Raw genomic sequence first — 7,925 nt, 5'->3', positions numbered from 1 at the left:
CGCCTCCCAAACCTGGGGAGCATTGGATGGGAGAGCTAAGGTTCAGAACCACGGACAGAGACACGCCGCCCAGACCTTGTGCAAACCACTGAATGAGGAGGGCGGAGGGTTCAGAACTATGAACAAGAGATGGGATGTCCAGAAGTTGGGGCGTTTCCTGATAGCCCAGCAGATGTCAGTTGGAGCGGTCTAGCAAGAGCAGAAATTTCATTCCTGGCTCCTTCCTCACTCCTCCCAGTCTCTTCTCTTTCTCTCGCCCTTCTTTTCTCCCCCTTCTCCCCATTTCCCCCTTTATCTTTCCCCCCCCTCTTCTTCTCTTTCTTCCCCTCCACCCCTGCCCTTTTTCTAGATCTCCATAGACTCTCAGGCATAGGCTGCCTAGACACAGCCCCAGGTCCCACCAAGCTACACAAGCCACCACCATTGCAGGCGCCAGCACATTCCCAGATTCTTCATTCCACCGAGCTTCGCTGCACAAGCCACCCCGGAAGCCTGATGTTCTCTCATTAGTTTGAGTTCAGGAGGTCCAACACAGCCCATAGGGACAACTTACCAATCAGCCCTGAACCCAAGACAGACTCCTCAACTCTTCTCTGACAGAACATCTTTGGCAGACTCCCCTCTCTTCCCCCTCTCTGTCTGGTGAGTCCTCGGAGACTCCAGCCAGACTGTTGTGATCCATATTTATCAGCTTGGGGCTGCCTTCCTTCCCTACCATTGCCCTCAGATTCTCCCCTGAGTTAATTGGGGAAGATGGATGGACGACGGCGCCCTATGTAACTCAATTAAGATAAAAGCCCCTGCTTTATGGCCGCCAGCAATAACTCTTGGTGCCGACATGTCTGATGCGAGCCACCCTGTGGAGGAGGCAAGGGTCTCAGCAACTGCTCTTGGTGACAGAGCGTTCCAGTTCCATGAGCCCCACACCCTGGACAGATATGGAAGGTGGATAAGCCCACTCATTGCTGCTGGGGATCCATGGTTTCTATATATAGAACATAGTCACTTCTAACCACTGGTTCAAGCCCCCATGTCTCTCCACTGCACTGGTAGTGCAAATTTACCTGATCCTAATATTTCTTCTTCCTATACCCCATTCCCAATGCAACATTACTATTTTGTATTCCACTGGGTACGTCAGCCAAATTAGGTCACTCATGGAAGCCATCCAAAATCCCCCTATGTCATTCAAAGGAACAGCCACAGTCGACATGACGGTTCTTTCAGTTTAATCTCCTTTCCCCCTCTGACCATAGATCTTCCCACGCTCCCTTGCTCGCCATGTCCTGACCACACTCCTTGAATCCACCCAGCATGCTCTGGGCGCCTACTTTTTTTCTGGCTGTTTCTCAGACCACAATGTCCTCCCCCCAGGGTCTCTCCCATGACTCATCTCCACACTATTTAAAACTGCCACACACTGTGCCAATAATCATTATCCTGACCCATTTCTTTCCTCTGGAGCACTTGTCATTGGGCACTGGCTAACTCATCTCCCCACCGTCTCCTTTCCCTCCCAGTGTGGGAACATCACAGAGAGAACAGTTTGTCTCATGGCCTCCTGAAACCACAACTCCTTGAGTGACATCTGGCACACACAGAGCACACCACAAACACTTTCTGAATAAAAACAGCTGTGAATCAGTAAAGGTCTAAAATGTGTTTGTTAAAGGCGGCTAGAACAAGAAAGGGAAACTGAGGCAGAAGTCTGAAGATGTCTACTAAGTTTCCCTGATGTACAACATCAAGGACTTAGCAGTTCCCGAGCATAGCCTGATCATATCCGTTCTTATCCAGACAGTTATGTATGAACTCAATAAACTTCCTGCCTCTGCTACTTCCCAGCTGTGAGAAGCTCCCCCTCCAGGAAGTTCCAGAAAGATCCAGAATCCCTCACATTCCATGAAGCAGACAACTCGAATTTTTTTAAAAAAAAATGTGTATGTGTGTGAGTTATGTGTGTGTCTATGTGTGTGCTGTTCCCACTGGTGCCAAAAGGGAATGCCACATCTCTCGGAACTGGAGTTACACATGGGGAGTGATGTGAGATTTGAGATGAGGAAAAGACAGGGGTCTTTTAGGGAAGAAGGAGAGAAAGGCAGCTGTCTCTCCCTCTCTTGCCCTCAGACTTCTACCTCAGTTTCCCTTCCTCTTTCTACCTACCTTCAAACATACATTTTTAGGCTTTTACTGATCTGTTCCTCTGTTTATACTGAAGTATTTATGGTGTGCTCTCTGTGTACCAGACATCATCCCAGAGGCCGGATGATGGAGAAGACAGTGAGACAAACTGTTGTCTTGGTTCTTCCACTCAACCCAGTACTGGGCACCCATGAATGGCTGATTACTGTGAGATGTCTGGGAGCTGGAGAGATATAGCAGACATGAGGACCTGGGGTTTTTTTTTTAGTCCACATAAAAAAGCCAGCTGTGATCATGGGAGCTTGAAGTCCAACCTCTTAGGAGACAGAGATAGATGGGTTGGTGCCCCCAGATGAAATATTTCCTCCCAATATCTATATAAGAAAACTTATGTCAAACACTGTACAAATGACTGTCATGTGTGGCAATATGTACAGACACCCAAGGCACAGAAAGTGTTCAAGGTCACACAGCTAAGAGTTAGCAGAGCAGTACTTGAGTGCAGGTCTTTGCACCATGATGCCTCTGTTCTTTTCCTTCTGCCCCCACTCCCTCTCTCCCATATGCCCTCAGCCTGGAACCTCCTGTCTCCACTCCATTCTCTTCATTTCACATATAGTAAGACCTTCAGTGTTCCAAGCCTGGACAGCAGTAAGGTTCCCCACCCATTGGAAAAACCCCAGAAATCAGTGTTTCTCTTCCTTATTATCATCCAAACCATGAAGTAGCTAAAGCTTTCTCAAGACTTTTGTCTGAAGGGTAATCCTGGAAGTGGAGCCCCACCAGCTACATCTTAGATCTAAATGGGAAGGGCGCGCATGCGCGCTCTCTCTCTCTAATGTGCACGCACATACATGCACACATACACATGCTGCACACATACATAGGTGCACGCACGCACACACACACACACGCTTTGTGGATTTGCTTTGGGACAGTTGTAGGAACCCCACTCCACATTACATCAGCGTTGAAGTCAACATGGTGTCCATCTTACTGCAGGCATTTTGGTCTTTCTCTATAGGATGGGCTCATAAACCAGTGAATCCTGGTGTGCCATCTAGCTACAGAGGAGCAAAATGCTAAAGTCTATAGACTGAAAAGCAGGGCCTCACATGTATGTCCATGCATGTGTAGAGCATTGCCCAAATCTGTTGACACTGTTTCCCACATGACAGTCTCACCTTAGCACCCACATCCCCCCGGGGCACTCTCTGAGCTTCTCGTGATGGGAACACAAGGGTTATAAACATAGATGGAGGACCTTTGGCCTCTCGGTCCAAAGGACGCTTAGCAGCATCCCTGGCTCCAAGACCATCCAGCGTTGCCTTGGTCTGTGACCTTCTGATACCCACCCCACCCTCTCTGAAGGCTGATTTCCTTGTTCATGAGAGACGAGCGATTCAGACTGACCTAAGATCAAAGAGTCCTCTTTGGGTGTCAATATTCTGGATTCTAAACTCCATCCAAGCAGGACTGGAGAGAAAGGCAGGCCCGGGTTTTACACCTCTCATTTCCCAGTGCCTCCCTGTATCATACAGCACGTCTGTGGACCTAGCTGTTCTCTCAGTAAGTTTCTTACACAGCGCAGGCCTCTGTGGGGGATGCTTACGTCCTAGTTAAGGCTGTTGTTGCCGTGATGAACCACCATGATCAAAACAACTTAGGGAGGAAAGGGTTCACTTGGCTGACATGTCCATATCATTGTTCATCACTATAGAAAATCACGACAGGAACCTGGAGGCAGGAGCTGATGCAGAGGCCATGGAGCAGATACCACTCACTGGCTTGATCCCCATGGCTTGCTCAGCCTGCTTATAGACCCCAGGACCACCAGCCATGGGCTGGGCCCTCCCCCATCAATCACTAATTAAGAAAATGTCCTACAGACTTGCCTTTCTCAAATGAGGTTCTCTGATGACTACAGCTTGTGTCAAGTTGGCATGAAACCACCCAGCACAGCTGATCCCTCGTCAAACTGACATACAAAACATCGCTGTAAAGCCACGACCTTTTCTTTCTCATGTATTGTCACGGTCTCACATTAAAAACATAGGTAACATTCAGAGTCCCGCAGATTTACAAATTCAAATGCCTTAAAACTCAGTCCAGTTAAAATATCCAGTCCCTTTTAGAATGACAAATCTCTTTTAAAAATTCAAAGCTTTCTTAATTGTGGGCTCCTATAAAAAAAAATAAAAATTAGGTTAAATGCTTTCTTACTTCAAGAGGGAAGGACCGGGCCACAGTCACAATCAGATCAAAGCAAAACCAAACTCACAACAGTGTAAATAGCACAGTGCCCAATATCTGGGACCCACTCACGGTCCTCTGGGCTCCTACAAAGGGCTCGGTCACTTGTCCAGCTCCACCGTCTGCAGCATACAGAGTTTGACTTCTAGTCTCTGGCTGGCTCTACCCCACTGCTGCTGCTGCTGCTGCTGCTGCTGCTGCTGCTGCTGCTGCTGCTGCTGCTGCTGCTGCTCCTGGTGGTCATCCCATAGTACTGGCATCTTCAAAATGCTACAGTTTTCTGCAACTCAGCTGCACTGTCACCAACAGCCTCTCCTGGGCTCTCTTCGTGGACTCCAGCTCCGCCAGTGTCAAGCCTCAACTTCTCTGCCTGACCGTATCAGTCCTGGGCTTCCAACTACCACTGAGGCTGCACCTTCACCAATGGTCTTCCCTGGTTTCTCACAGCGCCAAGCCTCAGCTGCTTTCTATGATCTCTTCACGCCTTCAAAACCAGTACCACCTACGTGACTCTCAGACTATCAAGTTCAGCTGTCAGCAGGTTGGAAGACCTTGGCTGTCTCTGGAACACAGCTTCTGGGTGCGGACTCTCAGGAAACCCTCCCCAGACCATTTCACTTCAGTGATGCTGATTTCTTACCTCTGGCTAACCAGCATCAATTGTCTCTGTAAAAACAGGGTTTCACCTTAGTGGTTCTGGTATGTTGTTAATCAGTCAATTCTTCAGCCCCAGATAACCAGACTCAAAAGTCCCAGTAGAGTCTTTGCTCCCTTCTGAAATGCCACAAGCCAGGCCTCCATCTTCTTCATTGCTCTTAACATTCTTATCTTCCCAGCTCCTACAGAACTGCTTCCTGAACTCTCAACACTCAATGTCTCTTCTAGCCCAAAGTTCCAAAGTTCTTCATAATCCTCCCCAAAACAAATGGTCAAATCTGTCACAGCAATACCTCACTATCCTGGGACCAAGTTCTATCTTTGTCAGGGTTTCTATTTTGCAATGAAAAACTATGACCAAAACAACTTGGGGAGGAAGGGGTTTATTCAGCTTACATTTCCTTATTGCTGTTCATCATCGAAGGAAGTCAGAACAGGAGTTCAAACAGGGAAAGAACCTGGAAGCAGGAGCAGAGGTCATGGAGGAGTGCTGCTTACTGGCTTGCTCCCCATGACTCACTCAGCCTGCTTTTTTATAGGACCCAGGATCAACAGCCCAGGGATGGCTCTACCCGAAATGGACTAGGCCCTCTCCCATTGATCACTAATTGAGAAAACGTCCTACAGCTGGATCTTATGGAGGCAGTTCTCCAACTGAGGCTCCTTCCTCTCTGATGGCTCTGGCTTATGTTGAGTTGACACACAAAACCAGCCAGTACAGACACAGAGAAGTTGAATGATTTGCCCAAGGTCACACAGAAAACGAGTTATCAGATCCGTAAATGTAGCTATGCCCAACTCCCAAGTCTGTGCTGCTCTCCCTGACCTTCGACTCCTTCTCGTTGAATGGACCTTTCGGAAGGGTCTAATGGTAGATGATAGGAATTTTCTAGAAAGATTGATGGAGGGTGAGGATTTCAAGATAGACTTGGAGGTCTGAAGGTGAGAAGATATACTCACATCGCCCTTACTGTAACAAAATACCCGAAGAAAATTCGACTTAAAGGTAGAAAGCCCCTAGCTTTGGAAATTTACATCTATGGTTACTTGGCTCTGTTGTTTGGCCTCCTCCTCATAACCATGAAGAAACCAAGAGAGGGAAAGGGAGAATCTGGGACCTCAGTCTACCTTTGGAAGGCATGTGGCCAGTGACTTAACTCCTTCCCCATGAGCCATGCCTCTTAAAGGTCTCAACACTTTTCGATGGTTCTATTATCTGATACCAAGCCTTTAACACAGGACCCTTTAAGGACAGTCTAGATATGAAGCACAGTAGAGAGACAGAAAGTGGATCCCGAAGACCAGAGGATTCACACAGAGCCCTGGGAGAAGGTCTAGAGGGGGGCTTTCTTTATCCTCATCCCCTGATGAGGATGGTGAGGATGTGGTATTAGGAGGCAGAAACCCTGGGAAGGCCCATCCATGCTGGGCCACACATCAAGGACTTCCTAATGGCATAGGCACCTCCTGCCACAGAAGCCATGGTCACAGGCCTTTTGATGATGAATGATGGCATCTTGTATTTAAATGTGTTAAGCCAGGGACCTCCATCTGTAGTCGCTGAAGGAGGAAGAATTTGAGGAGCCACTGAAACAAAGACCCTGGGACCCTTGTGGCTGCTGTGGTCTCCGTAGATGGTTCCTTGCACCTCTTTGGAAGAGAACTGGCCTGGGTAGCACATTGCCACAAGCATAGAAAGTTCCACCAAATTATCCTAATATGCAGAGGGGCCAGGAGAAAGGTTGGTCCCACCCCCGCCCCGAGAAAACTCAAGATGGAGGGTGGTCGATTCCAGACTTTATCTGCAACTTCTTTAATGGATGGAAGCTAAGGGTATTTTCCCAGAGGAAGAGACAATTATGAACAATTTCATAAGCACAAGATTCTGCTTAGCATTCTGGAGGGGTCACGGGCTCCCAGAAGGCAAACAATGAGCAATGACCCTAGTCCCGCCTAGTATTCAGGGAATTTCAGCAAGAGGAGCTGGGGACCTTGGTTTGAAAGCCTCCGTTGCCTGGGAGCCATCTCCAGGGCCTTCTTTATTCTCCACCCGACGCCCTTAGTCTGGGAAGAGAAGAATTTGTCTCTACTCCTAATTATGGGTTAAGACACAAATGATGCAAATATTATGCTAAATGAGTCCCCTTAAAATAGCAGAGAGCAGAGACTGCAGAAGAGGCCCCGTCCTTCTCATTTGCATGAGTCAGATGCCTTCTCCTCCCCACCCCTGTTGTTGATGTTAATCTGAATCCCTGAAGGAGTCACCTTCTCCTCCCCAGGAAGGTGTCCTGTGAGAGACATGGATGATTGCCTACAGCCAGTTAGTATTTATGCACCCAGAGAGGCTGGAGGGAAGCTAGGCCTTCTTGATGAGGAACTCTGAGGAGGCAGAGCTTCCTGTCTGAGGGACTAGGAGACGTGGAGAAGGGAGGAAGGAAGCATGAAGGGAGTTTAGGCTGCTGTTCTAGCTTCCTTTCTGTTGCTATGATAAACACCCTGACCCTGAGGAACTGAGAAGAAAGGGTTTATTCAGCTTATACTTCCAGGTCATAGGCCATCACTGAGGGAAGTCAGGGCAGGAACTCCAGGTAGGAGCCTGAAGGTAAGTCTGCTCACTATTCCATCCAACATTACCTTCACAAGGAACTCATTTCACAACCAAAGAAACACAGCAGGAATTATGGAGGACACGGTTTGCTGTTTGCTCACAGTGGTCAAGCTCAACTAAATTTCTTAGAAAGTTCAGGACCACCTGCATAGGGAATGGTGCTGCCCAGAGTGGGCAGGACCATCCAATATTCATGAATAATCAAGATACTTACCCCCATAGACATGTCCAGAGGCCAACCTGATCTAAACAGTTTCTCACTGGC

The sequence above is a fragment of the Rattus norvegicus genome, chromosome 12 (genome assembly GCF_036323735.1).
Source record: "Rattus norvegicus strain BN/NHsdMcwi chromosome 12, GRCr8, whole genome shotgun sequence".
In the NCBI taxonomy this organism is placed as follows: domain Eukaryota; kingdom Metazoa; phylum Chordata; class Mammalia; order Rodentia; family Muridae; genus Rattus; species Rattus norvegicus.
Note: the sequence above shows the minus strand (reverse complement) of the source record.